At 33.6% G+C, this 19,703-nt stretch overlaps 1 protein-coding gene across 6 annotated transcripts in view; it reads right to left on the bottom strand.

Annotated features, from left to right (window-relative positions):
• The window catches only part of LOC124241572 (uncharacterized), a 130,933-nt gene that overhangs the window by 64,469 nt on the left and 46,761 nt on the right, over positions 1–19,703 (bottom strand). Inside the window, exon 4 of one of the 6 annotated variants that reach the window (XM_046665449.1) lies at positions 6,167–6,269. The exons of the other annotated variants lie outside the window; for them this stretch is intronic. The gene's annotated coding sequence lies outside the window, so the exon portion shown is untranslated. Of the gene's footprint in view, positions 1–6,166; positions 6,270–19,703 lie in introns of those variants that run through there. 6 annotated transcript variants of the gene reach the window in all.

Genomic DNA, 19,703 nt, shown 5'->3' with positions numbered 1-19,703 from the left:
AAAACAAAAATCAAGACTGTGTAAGCCTCTAGATCTAACTACTGGTTTACAGGAAAAAGAGGAGAGAGAGTAACATATTTAAGAACACCTAGGATGCAATCAGCAAAATCCTGAATGTAGGTGTGCAGAAAAGAGTTAATGTAGCAGGCCTGAAACTACTATCCATCGTTAGAAAAGCCTGTTTATAAGGTTGGACCTTGGCTGATGTCTGGGATTTAAATGTCATTAGGATTCCCACCATTTCCAGAATTGATAGAGTGCTCAATGTGCCTAAATCATACAATGTGATTCATGCCAAACACCTGCTCCCCTTCTGAGAGTCTGGAATTTTGGTACATGTCAGGCACAAGATGCCTACATAAGCAGCCTCCAATAAAAACCCTGGGCACTGAGTCTCTAGTGAGCTTCCCTTTTAAACATTTCACACGTGTTGTCACAATTCATTCCTGAGGGAATTAAGCACATCCTGTGTGACTCCACTAGAATAAGATTCTTAGAGGCTTGTGCCTGGTTTCCTCCAGATTTAGCCCCGTTCGTCGTTTCCCTTTACTGGTATTGCTTTGTACCCTTTTGCTATAATAAATCATATCTGTGAATATAACTATATGCTGAATCCTATGAGTCCTCCAAGTGAATCACTGAGCCTGGGGGTGGTCTTTGGAATCCCCAACACAGTGGGAAACTTTACAGATTAATAAGCCGATTTCTTCAACAGATAAAGTATACAAGAAAAAAAAGAAATGTAATAATAAATGTTTCATTTTAATATTTTGTTGCAGTTCCTGTGACTAAAGATGGCACTGACTGGAAAAAAATGTAAATTTGTGATTCAAAAACAATATACTTAAAAGAAATTTAAATAAACTTCCAAATAATTGTTGTACAAGTCTGTGACATTTATACTCTTGAAGTCATTCAAATTCAAAACTGCACTAAGACTTTTGGGACATCCTGTATAAATAAGCTAAGTTTAACTCAAGAAGAATATTAAAAACCTGAATATATTCATGAACATCAAAAAAATTAAATCAGCAGTCCAATATCTATCCACAAGAAAGCATCAGGCCAAGGTTGTTTATAGACAAGTATTACCAAATGTTAAAGAAACAGATAACCCTTATTTTAAACAAGATAGTCCAGAAAAAAGAAAAATAGAGAAAGTTATTCAGCTCATTTTATAAGGCTAGTATAATCTTTATGCACAAAATAACAAAAACTGTATAAGAAAACACTATAGGCCAGGCTCATTTACTAACATAGACTAAAGAAATTCTACACAAAATATTAGCAAATGTCACCATTTAATTACACAGAGTGTGTGTCTATACATACATACATGTGTCTACATAACTACATCATAATTAAGTAAGGTTTAGCGTAGGAACTCAAGGATACGCCAACATTTAAAAACCTGTTAACATAATTTGCCACATCAACATATTTAAGGAGAAAAATCATATGATCTTTTAAAAAGATACAGGAAAAAATTCAACATCCATAGATTATCTTTTATTAAGAACCTCTTATCAAGCTAAAAACATAAGGAAATTTCCTTAACTTGATATTTAATAGTAAATCTTTAAAAGCATTTACTTTAAAGTCAGAAACAACATTAGAATGTTTATTACTTACTGCTTCTATTCAACTTTGTACCTGAAATCCTAACCAATTTAAAAAGTATTAAAAATATGGGTCCTGCCCAGTGGCGCAGCGGTTAAGTTCGCACGTTCCACTTCTCAGCCGGCCGGTGTTCACTGATTCGGATCCGGGGCGTGGACATGGCACCACTTGGCAAAAGCCATGCTGTGGTAGGCGTCCCACATATAAAGTAGAGGATGGGCATGGATGTTAGCTCAGGGCCAGTCTTCCTTAGCAAAAACAGGAGGATTGGCAGTAGTTAGCTCAGGGCTAATCTTCCTCAAAAAAAAAGTATTAAAAATATAAAGATGGAAAATAGTCATTATTTGCAAATAATATGATTACATAGAAGATCCAGGAGAATCCATAAATTGTCAAAACTAGTAAGACAGTTCAACAAGTTTCTTGGATACAAGACCAATATACAAAAATTTTAATAGCATTCCTATACACAAGCAACAATCAAGTAGAAATGTAATAAAATATCTCATTCACAATAGAAAGAAAATTATAATGTACCTAAGAATATATCTAACAAAATCTGAGTAAGACCTCTACAAAGCAAATTATAAAACTTTATTGTCAGCTATAAATGGAAACACAAATGAATGGTAAGATATACCATGTTGGTGGATGGAAAGACTGAGTTTCATATAAATGTCTGTTCTCACTACATTACTCTATAAATTCATTTTCAATAGAAATCCCATGAGAGTTGTTAACAGAACTTGATAATATGACCCTATAATTCACATGTGAGAGAACAGACTGAATTTTGAAGAAGATGAACACGATGTGAAGAGTTATCCTAACAGCCATCATCCTATTATAAAGCTTTGATAATTTAGATGGCATGATACTGGCAGAGAGAAAAGTGAATCAACCACACAGAACAGAGAACCCAGAAACACATCCATCTATATACAGAAATTTGGTAGATGAAAAAGTTGGCAATATAAATCACTGAGGAAAGGAGAAACTATTCCAAAAATGATGCTGAGAAAGTTAGTTATACATATGGGGAAAAAATTAGATCACTGTCTCACAAAATAAATCCCAGGTGGATTTAAAAAACCTAAATCTAGAAAGCAAAATTATAACATTTTTAGAAGAAAAAGCAGGAAATTAACCATATGGCATCAAAATAGGAAAAGTTTGCTTAAGTAAGACCCAAAAAGTACAAGCATTAAAGAGAAAGGCTAAACATTTTTACCCAATAAATTCTAAAACTTCTATGCATCAAGACACCATAAACAAAGTAAAAAGGCAAGCCACAAAACGGGACAAGTTTATAACACATATAACCCAAAATGAATTATTATAAAGAACCCCTAAATCAAAAAGAAGAAAAACATTTTAAGAAAAAAAGGAATGTGAATAGGCAATTCACAGAAAAGGAAATCCAAATGGCCAATAAACCTATGAAAGGTTGTTCATTCTCACTAAATATTAGGGAAACGCAAATTAAAACAAAATAACATTTGACACTATAGTCTAATAATACTGAGTATCAGCAAATGTATGAGGAAAAGGAAATCTTATGCACCCTGCTGGTTGAAGCATAAATTGGTATAGCTACTTTAGGGGATGATTTGGCCCTATTATGTAAAGTTGATAATGATTACAACCAACAAATGCACACCCTAAAGTAACTTTCACACATGTGTGTAAAGAAACAAGCATAAAAGTGCTCATTGTATCATTATTTTAACATTTAAAACTGGAAATAGCCTAAATGTCCATAAATCAGTGTGTCATTGTAGATAAATCTCAAAAACATAATGCTGAGTGAAAAAAACAAACTCTAGAATATGAACAGTATGATACCATCTGTATGAAGTTTAAGAATATGCAAACAATGGGATATATCAGAACTTCCTGCAATGATGAAAATGTTCTGTATCTGTACTGTCCAATACAGTAACCTAAGCCACATGTGGATATTGAACATTTGTAATGTGACTAGTGCTCCTGAGGAACTGTATATATTTTATTTTAATTAATTTAAATTTACATAGCCAGATGTGATTAGTGGCTACCATATTTGCAGAGCAGGTATATATAATTTATGGGTACATACATACATAGAAATATAAAAACTTGGAGGAAAAATACACACCAACTTCAGGATAGTGGATACTTCTGGAGAAGTGAAGTGGGCCAGAATGAGATGTGAAGGGATTCAACAGTCTCTGTAACCTTTTATTTCTTTCAAACAACACAAATACATAAAGCAAATATATCAAAATACTAATATTTGTTAAAATTGATTAGTCTGTTTTTCAATATATTTGAAATATTTTCCAATTTAATTTTGCTAATATTTCCTACTTTAAATGTTCCATTTTACTTTCTTTGAAATATTTACTAATTTAATTCCTCTTTTTCTTTTTTTTTTTTTCTGTTGAGGAAGATTAACCCTGAGCTAACATCTGTGCCAAGCTTCCTCCTTTTTTGCTTGAGGAAGATTAGCCCTGAGCTAACATCCATGCCAATCTTCCTCCACTTTATACGTGGGTTGCCACCACAGTATGGCTGACGAGCAGTGTAGGTCCATGCCTGGGATCTGAACCCGCAAGACTAGGCCACCGAAGCACAGTGCACTGAACTTAACCACTACGCCATGGGACTGGCCCTTAACTTAAATTTTTAAATAACTTTTTGAAAGTAAATAGTATTTAAATCTTTATCATACCTGTAAAGCTAAACCCAGGGGATCAACTATCATACGTATAGTCTCAATTAATACTTATAACATTGAGAAAAGCAGAAAACAGAGCAAAAACTGTGATATAATACACTTGTATAGTTCCTAACTTACGCGATTTTTACAATTAATTTTCAAAGGCCCAACAAAGATATTTCAAAAATGTGTTATTTTACTTAGATTCTAAGTATAATAAGTGGAGATGACCATGTGTTTATCTCATAGATAAATTAGAACTATTAAAAATATATTAAACAAAATACTGAGAACAGTACTGGACCAGGGGTCAAGGCAGCTTATATTAACTTTCTAGTACCAGTTTATATTAACTTTCTGGGTTCTATTCACCTAAGTTTACTCATTTGAACAGGATGAACTAGAGAGTCTCTGAATCCACTGTTAATTTTTTTAAGATTGGAATTTTTTAATCAAGTTTCATTTCTTCTTTCAAATACATACATAATAAGTTATTTAGAATAATCATTGCTTTGTATCAAAGTGCCAAAAATCTGCATACCTGAAATCCAAATTCCTTCACTGCTGTCTGAATCCTACCTCTCGTTGTCCATAAAATAGATAGAAAAAAGAGAAAAGAGAGTAAATACAGGATCAGCCAGTCAGTGATCCACGGCTCTCAAAGAACCTCATTTTTCAAAGGTTGATTTTCTTGTGAATATCCCAGGATCCTCAATAGAAAATGTAATTCTCTATATAAGTTGCATCTTTGCTCACATGAATGTTTTTAACTCACAAAAATTTAAAACTTAGAGTTTCAATGTATATTTATGTTTCATTTTATAAAAATATTTAAAATCTTACTAAGAAAGAAAGACAAATACAACTAGTCACACATATAACACTAGCCAGAGATCTCAGTTCACTCTGTTCTCCCCATGTCGTCATGCATCCAAAGAATGTGGAAGAATTGGGTCTCTATGCTTTTCATCCACACAATTTTCAGTCACATTACTAAGTGCAGGACAGAAATGAGCAGAGGAGAGAAGTTTGACTGTTTATGATCTGTTCTAACTAATCTGCATGACTGTTATTAAACGGGGAAGCTTTGGGGTTATTTTGGATGGTGACACAAATGGCAGAAAATGACAGTATTATTTCCTACTTTTTATTTTGTGGCAAAATTACTGAGACATTTCTGACCTCTATCACCTTTCATAAAGTATGTATAGAACTTAAAAAATGTCTCCTGTGATTAACTTCCCAACCTTGATAGGGGGGAGGAAAGTATTCTTACTGAACATAAGTACTTTGTTTTTTAGCACAAGTGAAAACTCAAATTTGGAGATTGCAAGGATTGAGAATTAGGGAACAGAATACCCCCTACTCAAAGGAGGAAAAAGCATTTTATGGTTCATTAATCCTAATTACAACAGTTGATCCTCATGGAGACCACCATAAACCAAGAGTTTACAGATAAGATTACAGTGCATTTGAGTATATAATTACAATGCAATTTGAAACACTCAACTTTTCTTTCATGTTCTATTATATATTCAAAGCCAGGATAACACTGCTAGATGTTAAACACAGGGCTACTTAAAATACTTTTTTTAAGTCCAAAGATTGAGAGAGAAGAGAGAAAAAAGTATTTTCAGCTTGTTATTTCTAGTGTTAAATATTCTATACCAAATACTAAACATGCAATAAATTGTTACTCTTTGATAAATCTAAATTGAAAATAGCCAAACGAGAGGAAAAAAAATGAACACAAATGGCACTATCCTCATGATTAAAATATACAACCCAAAGGCATACATTTTTCTTCTCCCAGCTTCCAACCCACCAAGGGATTTTTACCTCCAATACCCACTAAAAAGTGAAATTCATTCAGGATGCTCTCTGAGGGATGAAGTGAGAGGTGCTGCATAACACTCTGCTGCAAACTCAGGGCCAGTTTCCCTGCAAACTGAAGAAAGGCTGACAGTGTATAAGCTCTGAGATTATTTGTAAACTACCCATCATTCAGTAATCAATAAGAATTTAAATATTATTAAAATATCTCTTTTATTCCATTTAAGCAGGAGAAATATTTTAGTTGGGGCAATTCTTGTTGACATATTCAATTAAATACTTAGGAAAGCAGAACTAACATTATACAACAGAATAATTAGGAATCAAAAATGCTAAATAATTAATTTTAAGAAACTATTAGCTTATATTTAGGCTTTGATTATGAAAAAGTACAGAGAAGGGAAATATTATTTTATAAAACTGAAAGTCTTCTAATTTTTAAGTTTCTCATAAGTTCTGCAATTCAAACAACAGTATTAATACTTCATGTAACAAAGCAAAACTGAGAAATTTAAAGTGAAACTAATGGGTTCCCCTTAGAAAGTTAAATTTCAAAAAACTAAAAACATCAATGAAAAAATAATATAAATTCTTAATGTTTCCATTAATATCTTAGGAAAAGATTTTTATTTTAGCTGGCTTCATAGTTTCCAAAATTGTGTTTTCCTACTTTTCAAGGCAAAGAAATACTGTATATAAGAAAGTGACATGTGTAAAAAGATAATTTAACACAGATTTATTCCACCAATTCCAAGCATATAAAATAAAACCATGGGGTTTTTCTCTAACACTTCAGTTTTTTAATTTAACATTAGTTTTATAATCTATTTCACATAATTCTCTATTACATCAAATTTAAGTCCATCTAGCCAATGGAAAATTACTCCCGCTCATAGTTTTATCAAAACTCTTACACTAGAACTCTGTGATATATAAGATACATGTAATAATGTTGTTATTGATTGCTAAGGGTACTTTCCCACTTCTTTTTATCATTCAAACATGTATCTATCTATTACTTTTTCTATTTCCCTCAAATGTTGTGTATTCTCATAAGACCACATACCTCTCCTTAGTATTTATGACTATTTTAATCTTAAATTTAATTCCAAAATCATCTGATTAACGTTCATTTCCTCCACTAGACTATAAATAATTGTAATTTACTCCTATTTTATCTTCAGCATCTAGCAGACTTAGAGTAAACGGTCAATAAATATGTGAACATTGAGTGACATTAACAACATACTGATTGTTTCTTTTACTTTTAGAAAATCTCTCCTATCTGTCCTATATAAATTGGGCCTCAACAAATAGGTGATTGAATGGAGATAATGCTAGAAGATCTCCTTAAAGTGCAGCTGTGCATCCAAAAAATATACCATTTTTATCTCTGTGGTAAACCAATTTTGTCTCTTTAATCTATAGTTAAATTTAAGGTAATAAACTAAAAACAGAATGCTTCCTTATCAATATCTATTCCCAGTGAAGATTTCAATGATCTCTTGAAAAGGCACATAATAGGAACAGAAACTAATAATCATGAAACCAAAAAACTGATGATCAAGTTTTCATAATTAACATGGTCAAATACTGGAGCCAGGAAAATTAACTTGTACAAGGCACAACTAACAGCACAAAAGCTAATGAATGAACAAAGTTTTCTCTTCAAAAGGAACTACTCCATAGTATGCCTAGTGCAGTATTTTGGTATACCCAGACACAATGTATATATGCGTTGCCTGTAAATATACTACACACAAACACACACACACACTCAGAGTATTTCCATATGTAGTATACAGGTAAACAACAGGGTCAAAGAGTAAGATTATGAGATTCTAGAGCTGAAAGAAATTTTAAACATAAGAATATCCATGACCTGAAATCTGTGTCCTATTTAAACTTCTCTCTAATCTTCTACTGACAATAAGACAAAGCAGTTGACCTTTTTGGAGTATTCCCACCCTATCTAATAAAGATTATGGTTGGTATCTCTCATACGAATGCTAGTAAACAGAAATAATAAGTAACTTAATTTGTGCTTTTTTTCTTTGTACCCTTTCTCATTCTAAAGAAAGTATTATAGGTGGTATATCTAACAGCACTTTACAATTTACAAGGCATTTTAACATAAATTCTCATTTAAGCTACACAGCAACTTTGTCAGTTACACGACTAAGTAGCATTAGCCCTACCTTACAAACGAGGACATTCAGGGCAAGAGAAGCTAAGTGAATTGTCAAAGACACAAAACTATTAAGTAGAAAAGCCAGGACTGTAACCCAGACGTTCTGACTCTTCATCTTTTCACTGCACCACAAACAGTAATGTCAAGTTAGAGATACACACTTGAAATGCATAGCAGCAATACTAAGTATTAAACTAGTAGTATACCTCTGTGACGTTCAGAAACTAGAACAGAATAATCTGAGTCCTTCATATCATTAAAGAAGAGATCTCACTATTTTCTTTAGAATTATTACATTTCTTTCACTGTACAATGCACTAGTTAACAAAAGATTCACTAGAATGGCACCTGTCTACCAAACTAGAAAAAAAAAAACCTGGTAGCAGATTTACTCAATTACACAGTTAATACAAACCATTATGTGGCCTGTTTATAAAAGAATATAATGGGAATGTTTTCTTGAATCTCTCACTGATAGAATGAAATATTTTCAATTAATTCACATTATTTTATATATACTTCTTACAAAGTATATTTACTCTGTTTTATTTTTCCTCTCCCTAAAACTCTAGAAGTTTTAGAAAAACTTCTAATGCTTCTAAAATGGAATAAGTAATTGCTTGATATCTTCTTGCTAACTCTTTAAAGTGTTGTACAGCTGCTAATGTATGTTTGTGCTGGCATTGCAGAGTGGAGTCTTGGGAATACGAAATCTGATTTCAGAGAAACCAGAGCTTAGTTCAAAGAAAAGAGCAACTCTCTCCAGCTGATAAGATTTTTCCTGAAAGAAAACAACCACCAAGTAAGAAACACACTGGTAATATCTCCCTGTTAGTCCTCTACAATCCTTCTCAAAACTTTTTTTTTCATTTATTTGATTACATACTTCCATTTCACATTTTCTCCTGTGATGGTTTATTTTTTGTTAGCTTATTTGTTTACTGTAGGTTTCAGAGTGTGATCCCATTGTTTCAAAGAACATTGAATTAGATATTTAAGACAAAAAAAATCAGCTACGTAATTGCAGAATATCCTCAAAAATCTCATCAGAAAGAGAAACAAATGTAAGACATATGACGTACGTACTTTTGTTATAGATTTAGAACTGGGCAATAATAATTAGGTAAGTTATTTTCATACACTCATGCCATAAAACTTAAATGTCATAATTAATCAAGTTTATATTCTTCTTTTCAGAAGAGATGCACAAAAATAAACAAATTGGTGACCAAGACTTTTTCCCCATATTCTGGGAAAGACCGGGTTAAAGCAGGAAGAATGACACTGTGTGGGTGAATTACTACATAACTTTTTGTAGTTTACAAACCTGAATAAGTTTCAGCTATGGGGAAAAAAGGAAAAGAAACATTCATTAAAGGACTTCTACAATATATTACAGGCATAAAATGACCTTTGAAGTTTGGGCTCATGAGTTTTGCAAAATTGGGTTTATGATAAATATTAGTTAGTAATATGATACAGACCTAGCAGTAAGTAGACCTAGTGTCTCTAGAGCTGAGGCTATGTGGGAACAGTAAAAAGAGCACCGAGCTATTCTTTTCAATACGTTATTGAACTGATGGATTTACGATTTGTAGTGTATTAGAGTACTGTAATCCTGACTTTATATTTGTATGGAAGCTTACAGTTCAAAATATTTTCACATAGATGACTTCATTCAATCTTCCCAATAACCCTCAAAACGCCATTTTACAGAGGAGAAAACAGAGACTCAAAAAGACAGCGATTTTCCAAAGATCACGTAATTTCAGAAGTAGGATATGAACCAGATCTTTTCACGCCAAGACAACACATCTGTCTTCATCTGTACTTTAGTTTCTTTATCTTTAAAATAGGAACCATTATATCTATATGATGCAGGTTTTCATTTACTCCTCAAATATTCAGTGACCAATTACATGACAGGCAAGATTAAATGACATGCATATTGAAAGTATTTTTGACACTGTATAAAAACAAAAACAAAACATCCACACACATATGTAGGGTGGTAGCAGTAAAAAAACTGGTCTGGGCTTAAAGGGGATCAATATCAAAGCAGATAATTTAACCCATAGTACTATGCTTCTGCGGGCTCCCTGCAATACGCATCTGAGAAATCATAATACAGGCTGCTGCAGAAATCTATTAAAGGAGATTTAAAGTAGATTAAAATTGTCTAGTAGACCATTAAAAATTTTAAATTAAACAAAAAAGTCACTACTTAAGTGACGTCTTTCTCTAGCATTAGGATTTAATGTCAGCATGTAAAGAAAATTTGCATATGGTCAAAATCCTTTAGGGCAATGGCACACTGAAGGCATACTTTCTCTCACAGCCAGTTATCTTTTTTCTTTGGCTGGGTACCAGATGAATTAGTTGGCTTGCATTTCATATTGTATTAAAAATATGAATGCTTTTAAACCCTAGAACCACACTCACTCCAGCACACATAAAGGAACTGAGACTGACAGGCACAGAAGATGCATGTCTCACATTCACTCCCAGCACACATTCATTGAGTGGAATATTGTAACTTCTCTCTTTGCCCAAATCTGCATAAATCTATTTAAGTAAGGTAAATGTACAATGTGACTCCATTGTGTAAGTCACTAAAATAAAAAACATGAAGATATATATCCATACTAATATTCACACATGTGTAGAAATAAAGATATACTCAAAAAACTGCCCACATTTCATGATGCTGACAGGACCCTTAATTTCTATTTCAACACTGTATATTTTGGCATTAACTTGTTAGTTTATATATCATGTCCATTAAAGAATATGAAAGTATACCTAAATGTATATTAAAATTTCCAAAGAAAGTCCCCCTAAAACAATGCTTTCTATTTAGACATACATGTTAGAGCCCCATGTCTGCTGCTGTTGCCCACTAGTTCTTAATGTTTGACATAAAGGAAAATATCCAACTTGATTATAAGAAATGTGTGATCTTTTATAGGATGCTACAACTGCTACTACATACTTTGTTCACTATAACATAAAATAAAATACACTGTGTTTGAAAAATTAGACTAAAATAATATTTAAGAAGTCTAAACTAGGAGAAAGAATTTCTAGAATATTACTCATTGGTGATGACTAAATACAAATTGACATTTCTCCTACCCAAGGTTTTAAAAAATCCTCTGTATTTATAGAAGGACAAATTGAGAATTACTGTATCTAAAGTCTCAATGTTAAGAATCATAAGGTTTTTAAGAGACAAATTCACATTCATTATTATTTATGGTAATATATAGATCCTATTAAACTCCATGTAAATCACATAATTCAAAAAGGAAAATGTGGTCTACCTATTTAAAAACTGAACTACATATATACATACGATTATAATAGTTTCCACATGCCCAAAAACTAAAGGTTGTTTAAAATTTTAGTTTTAATTGGGGCTGACCCCATGGTGTAGTGGTTAAGTTTGGCACACTTGGCCTTGGCAGTCTGGCTTTGTAAGATCAGATCCCAGGCACAGACCTACAACACTCATCAGCCATGCTGTGGCAGTGACCCACATACAAAATAGAGGAAGATTGGCACAGATGTTAGCTCAGGGCAAACATTCTTCAGAAAAAAAAAATTTAGTTTTAAGTTGTTTACTTTTACATTTCTTAAGGTTGGAAATAGAGTTGTTTTGCTTAGTCTCCACTTTTTTGTTAATGGATACTTCCAGATTCTCGTTTTTCTGAAGAAAGGATGCCAAATCCACCTGAAAAAGTTGTCAAATCTAGTCTCATTTTCACATATTTACAATGCCCAGTTGTCCAAAAGAAAGTTTCTAAATAAGTAATCATTGAAATTTTAATAAGATCAAACAAAAAATAATTTTATTTTATTCATATTCTCCTTTTTCATTCAACAAGAATAAATATACAAGTTCTACTGAATGAAGAATGCCTTGATCTAAATTAGAAAGTATTTAATCTAGGACCAGATTCTCATCCTATGAACTTCAAGAAAATTTTCAAGAGTAATACAACCCATTCTTTTTTTTTTTTTCCCCAAAGATTTTATTTTTTCCCTTTTTCTCCCCAAAGCCCCCCAGTACATAGTTGTATATTCTTGGTTGTGGGTCCTTCTAGTTGTGGCATGTGGGACGCTGCCTCAGCGTGGTTTGATGAGCAGTGCCATGTCCGCGCCCAGGATTCAAACCAACGAAACACTGGGCCGCTTGCAGCGGAGCGCGCGAACTTAACCACTCGGCCACGGGGCCAGCCCCAATACAACCCATTCTTAAGTGGATTTGCACCAGATGTGATGGAGACTCCAACGAATCCAAATAAGTTCTCATCTTCCATCAAAAACAAAGGAAACTGTTTAAATGAACAAAATGTAGATGACAGTCATAGCTGAAACACGAGAATAATATAGTACTCCCCTTCTGTGACAAAATAAGGCTTCTACATATTCCTAGTCCAAAAGAAAACACTGTGATTTCTATAGTTCTTTGACCAAAATGAGAATGTTAGTTGCAAAATCAAACATTTGGAAATGTCACAATACTTCATCAATAAACAGATGAAATGATAATACTATAAATGTTTTACATGTTGCAGGCTCTAAATACCCGTTGAAAACAACGATTCAATAGTATGACTTTGCAATGTTCTATGCTTTATTTATGAATTTAAAGAGTGAAGATATAACTAATTCAATCTCTTACAAAATGGACACCATGAAGGACAATTTTTATTTTTGACTTAGCACAATTTGAAACAGAGTATGCGTAATGAAGAAAATTGTATGTATCTGTATGTGTATATGTGTGTGCATGTGTGTTTGTGTTTGTGTGTGTATATGTGTGTGTATATATATATATGTGTGTGTGTGTATATATATATATATACACATATACACATGTATATAGTATATATAGTCTTCTTCAACATATGCTGGCTAGCCAAGATTACTGATGCTAAAGATTATTTATTTCTCACATAATCAAATGACAGTTGGTAAAACTGCTGGAGAAATAAGAAGGAAATAAAATTTTCTAAAGTAGTCCTATATTACAGGTATGAGGCTCACCAAAGATACTGGTAACTATACCAATGCCGAAAGGGGCCAAATGCCAACACATATATGCTAGAAGAAAGACAAAGGCCTCAAAAGCTTAAAATCAATTAGGACCCACCACCAACTCAGTAACACTTAGATTATAGAAATAGCGAAAAGTTTGGCAATTATCTTAACTGAAAGAGAAATTGTATCAAAAAACATTTTAATCCTCTTTTAATAGTTTATTGACTTTAAACTACCTACGGTTATCTACTTCCCTTTTCCTGGGGAGTTAAGGCCAAGGTGATCATAGGTGAATTATTTAATCACATGATGCCTCATTTTGAATAACAGAAATCAATTCATATTATGAAGATGTTGAGGATCTAGGTGTCTAGCTCTGAATTTAGAACTGATATTATATTAAAACTCTAACCTCACTTTTATTCATGTAGATCTGTTAATATAAACAATAAATTGCCATGTCGCAGAAAAAGGGGAAAAGCTATTTTCTTTATTTTGTACAAATAGTCACAACTTTCACACTTATCAAACGCAGTAGGTAACCTTTGTGATAAGCTTTATAGTTTACAAAGTTATTTCACATAAATTGACTCATTGTATCCTCACAATAGCCCTATGCTCACTTTAAAAATTAAAAACTGTGGCTCAAACATGTTAAATGGTTTTCCCAAAATTAAATCACAGAAGTCATAACTGACAGACTACTTTTTTAAACAGTGTTATCAACTATAATCATCATGCTTTACATTAGATCTTAGACACTACATATCTTATAGCTGAAAGTTTGTGCCCTTTCCAACCTCTCACTATTTCCCTCACCTCCCAGCCCCTGGTAACCACTTTTGCACTTCCTGTTTCTAGGAGTTTGAAGTTTTTTGTTTTGTTTTGTTTTGTTTTTTGATTCACATATAAGTGATACCATATAGTATTTGTCTTTCTCTGTCTGGCTTATTTCACTTAGCATAATGTCCTCAAGGTCCATATTGCCAGAAATAGCAGGATATCCTTCTTTCTCATGGCTGAATAATATTCCATTGTATGTGTGTATATGTATGTACATGTATATATACATATATATGTATGTGTGTGTGTGTATATATCTGTCACATCTTCTTTATCAATTCATCCATTGATGGAACTTAAAAAAAAAAGCTCATATACTGAGCAGTGCTACAGAGGGATTGATTGGCCAAAACAGAAGCAGGCTGGGATACCAATTGTGTGCCATGTAGGTGACATCCAGAACCCTTACTTTAAATTTGTATCAAAACTTGTTTCTGGTCCAAGATGGCAATATAGGAGGCTCCTGAACTCACCTCCTCCCACAGGCACACCTAATCTACAGCTATACATGAAGCAATTCCATCCAAAAGAAATCCAGAAGCTAGCTGAGGGACACACATCAGGTGAACAAGAAAATACTCACATCAAAACAGGTCTGGCACATCCTCAACTACCAGGGGCAACTAAGAGCAAATAAGGTGGCATGGACAATCACAAAGGTTTGAGAGACAACCATGAGCTAGGGCGGAGATTAACAATAAGGTTCATCTCCTACATAAGATCACTCTGTCTAGACTGGGAGTGGTGAATGTTTTATCTAAGGCAGAGAACCTAACACAGAAAGTCTAGGAAACTGAAGAAACAGGAATATGTTCCAAACAAAAGAAACAAGATAAAACTCCAGAAATAGATGTTAATGAAACAGAGATAAGCGATTTACCTAATAAAGAGTTCAAAATAATGGTCATAAAGATGCTTACCAAGGTCAGGAGAACAATGCATGAACAAAGTGAGAATTTTAACAAAAATATAGAAAACATAAGAAAGTACCAAACAGAAATCACAGCTGAAAAATACAATAAGTGAACTGAAAAATTCAACAGAGGGGATCAACAGCAGACTAGATGAAGCAGAAGAAAGGATCAGTGACCTCTAAAGACAGGGCAGTGGAATTCATCTAATCAGAGGAACAAGAGGAAAAAATAATGAAAAAGAATGAAGATAGTGTACAAGACTTATGGGAGACCATCAAGCAAGACAAATAAACAACTTTACACTTCAAGGAACTAGAAAAAAAGAACAAACTAAGTCCAAAGCTGGTAAAAGGAAGGAAATAATAACGATCAGAGTGAAAATAAATGAAGTACAAACTAAAAAGACAATAGAAAAGACAGTGAAACCAAGAGCCTGGTTTTTGAAAAGATAAGCAAAATAGACAAACTTTTAGTTAGACTTATCAAGAAAAAAGAGAGAGGACTCAAATAAAATTAGAAATGAAAGAGGAGACTTTACAACTGATACCACACTAATACAAAAGATAAGAGACTACTATGAAGAATTATATGCCAACAAATTGAACAACCTAGAAGAAATAGATAAATTCCTAGAAACGTGCAACCTACCGAGACTGAATGAAGAAGAAATAGAAATCTGAACAGACTGATTACTAGTAAGAAGATTGAATCAGTAATTAAAAACCTCCCAACAGACAAACATCCAGGACCAAACTGTTTCACTGATGAATTCTACCAAACATTTAAAGAAGAATTAATACCAATATTTTTCAAACTCTTCCAAAAACAGAAGACGAGGAAACACTTCCAAACTCATTTTATGAGGCCAGCATTACCTTGATACCAAAACCAGACAAGGACTACAAGAAAAGAAAATTATAGGCAAATATCCCTGATGAACGTGGACACAAAAATCCTCAACAAAATGTTAGCAAACCAAATTCAACAAGACATTAAAAGCATCATACACCATGATCAAGTGGGATTTATTTCAGGGATGCAAGGATGGTTCAATATCCACAACTCAATCAATGTGACACACAACGTTAACAAAATGAACAATAAAAATCATATGATCATCTGAATAGATACAGAAAAAGCATCTGAAAAATTCAACATCCATTCATGACAAAAATTCTGAGAAAGTGGATATAGAGGGTACATACCTTAACATAATAAAGGCCACAGCTAACATCTTACTCAATGGTGAAAAACTGAAAGCTTTCCCCCAAGATCAGAAACAAGATAAAGATGCCCATTCTCACCACTTTTATTCAACATAGTACTGGAAGTCCTAGTCAGAGCAATTAGACAAGAACATGATAAAAATAAAGGCATTCAAATCAGAGAGGAAGAAGTAAAACTGTCTCTATTTAGATGACATGCTATTAAATATAGAAAACTCTAAAGACTCCACCAAACAGGTGTTAGAACTAATCAACAAATTCAGTAAGGTTGCAGGACACAAAATCAATATACAAAAATTACTTGCTTTTCTACACACTAACAACAAACTACCAGAAAGAGAGATTAAGAAAACAATCTCATTTACAGTAGCATCCAAAAGAATAAAATACCTATGAATAAATTTAACCAAGGAAGTGAAAGCTGTATACACTGAAAACTATAAGACATTGATGAAAGAAACTGAAAAAGACACAAATAAATGGAAAGATATTCTATGCTCATGGACTGGAAGAATTAGTACTGTTAAAATGTCCATAATACCCAAAGCAATCTACCGATTCAGTGCAATCACTATCAAAATTCTAATGGTGTTTCTCACAGAAATATAAAAAAAAATTCTAAAATTTTTATGGAACCACAAAAGACCCTGAATAGCCAAAGCAATCTTGAGAAAGAATAAAGCTGGAGGCATCACATTTCCTGATTCAAATTACTTTCAAGTGTTGCTTAACAACGTGAGGATACATTCTGAGAAACGCATTGTTAGGAAATTTCTTCATTGTGCGAATACCATAGGGTGTACTTACACAAACCTAGATGGTGCAGCCTACTACACACCTAAATTACATGGTACTAATCTTATGGGACCACCATCATATATGTGGTCTGTCATTGACCAAAACATCATTACGCAGCACATGACTGTGTATTACCAAGCTATAGTAATCAAAACAATATGGTATTCGCATAAGAAGAGACATATAGATCAATGGAACAGGATAGGGAGCCCAGAAATAAAACCACACATATATGGTCAGTTAATTTACAACAAAGGAGCCAAGAATATACAATGGGGAAACGATAGTCTCCTTAGTAAATAGCGTTGGGAAAAACAGGACAGCCATGTGCAAAGAATGAAACTAAACCCTTATCTTACACCATACACAAAAATAAACTCAAAATGGATTAAAGACTTGAATTTAAGACCTGAAACTGTAAAACTTCTAGAAGAAAACATAGAGGGTAAGCTCCTTAACATGGTATTGGCAATGATTTTTTGGATTAAACACCAAAGGAAAAAGCAAGAAAAGCAACACTAAACAAGTGGGACTACATCAAACTAAAAAGCTTCTGCAAAGCAAAGGAAACCATCAACAAAATGAAAAGGAAACCTACTGAATGGGAGAAAAGATTTGCAAATCATATATCTGATTAGGGGTTAAGATCCAAAATATATAAAGAACTCATACAACTCAATAGCAAAGAAACAATCTGATTAAAAAGTGGGCAGGAAAACTGAATAGATAATTTTCTAAAGACAAAGAAATGGCCAACAGGTACATGGAAGGGCACTCAATATCACTAATCATCAGGGAAATGCAAATCAAAACCAAAATGAGATATCACCTCACACCTGTTAGAATGGCTATCATCAAAAAGACAAGAGATAACAAGTATTGGCGAGGATGTGGAGAAAAGGGAACCTCTGTGCACTGCTGGTGGGAATGTATATTGGTGCAGCCACTATGGGGAAGAGTATGGAGGTTCCTCAAAAAATTAAAAATAGAACTCCCATATGATCCAGTAATTCCACTTCTGGGTATTTATACAAAGGAAATGAAAACAGGATATCAAAGAGATATCTGCACTCCCATGTTCATTACAGCATTATTCATAATAGCCAATATAAGGAAACAACCTAATGTCTGTACTTTGAATTTAGATCAGAGAGCCTGCCTGATTTGGAGGTTTTTAAATGGTCATTTCATTTATGGCTCTTAAATACAGATTTCCGTGCCAGGAATGTGAATCTTTGGTTCCAGCAGGGATCAGCTAGCTCCTCTCCTTTCGGCCCTAGAGCAATCTCACTTGCTGGCCTCATCAGCTTGTGTTTGCCTTTCCTCCCGGGCAGCAGCAGCAGGACCATTGGTAATAACTTCAATAGTACTAAGAGCAGCAAAGAGAAAGGAGTAAACAAAGGGACATAATGCTAACAGCCCTTTGAAAATGGATTCATGGCATCTTTCATATCATAAGGTCCTGATTTACTTTCTAGCTAACATTTCATTCACAGAGAAAAATGACAGAAATACCAAATTTGAGAGCAAATCAGAGAGTTCTTCAGTCCTAGAAACAATATTTGGTCAGATGCAAGATAGTTTGGAGCTGGGAGAAACCTTAAAGAGAGAGTTCTAGCCATCATTTTATTTATAAGAAAACAGATTCAGAGCAGCTCAGCGACATGTCCAACGTTACTTTTCTTAAGCTTAACTTTTTTAAAAAAGTAGTAAACATTTTTCCAGTTTTTCTTTGACAACTTTTGCATGGGAAAAAGAAGTAAAGACCTGCCCAAACTTTTTAAATATATTCCTTTAAAAGTTGCCATTTTCTGGGCCGTCCTGGTGAAATAGTGGTTAAGTTCGCACACTCGCCTTCGGTGGCCCAGGGTTCGCAGGTTTGGATCCCAGGTGTGGACATAGTGCCACTGGTCAAGCCACACTGTGATGGCATCCTACATAAAATAGAGGAAGATTGGCACAGATGTTAGCTCAGTGGCAATCTTCCTCCAGCAAAAAGAGGAAGATTGACAGCAGGTCTTAGTTCAGGGCCAATCTTCCTCACAAAATTAATTAATTAATTAATTAATTAAAGCATTAATTTTTTTAAAAGTTGTCATTTTCTAATTTGTCCAATGCAGTCTGGCTGGAAGTCAATAAAGGAAAATGAACTTGTCATTCTGTTTAGTAAAAAACAAACAGAGTAGAGAAACCTGTTTATCAACATACGTAATCCCTCATACTGCAGCCATGTTCCTGATTCCAAGAAATTCAAGGAAAGAGAAACAATGGCAAATGACCTCCCAAACTTCAGAAAAACATTTTTATAGAGTTTTCTGAAAAAAATAGATGAATACAAGAACACCTGTGAATAAAGATATTCTCATAAAATTCTGTTTGAAAGACAAATGGGTTTGTTTCATTTTTCTCCAAAGAATAAAGTATCCAGGCTTTATGAAACACACTGGAAAGTCCCATCCTTCCCACGCTTGTCCTCATTAGTGCAATAAAATAATGAAGGCCAAGGTATCGCTGTTTATGATCCAAACTGC

Source organism: Equus quagga, chromosome 7 (genome assembly GCF_021613505.1).
Source record: "Equus quagga isolate Etosha38 chromosome 7, UCLA_HA_Equagga_1.0, whole genome shotgun sequence".
NCBI classification, from domain to species: Eukaryota; Metazoa; Chordata; class Mammalia; order Perissodactyla; family Equidae; genus Equus; species Equus quagga.
Note: the sequence above shows the minus strand (reverse complement) of the source record. Positions and strands in the feature narration are given on the sequence as shown.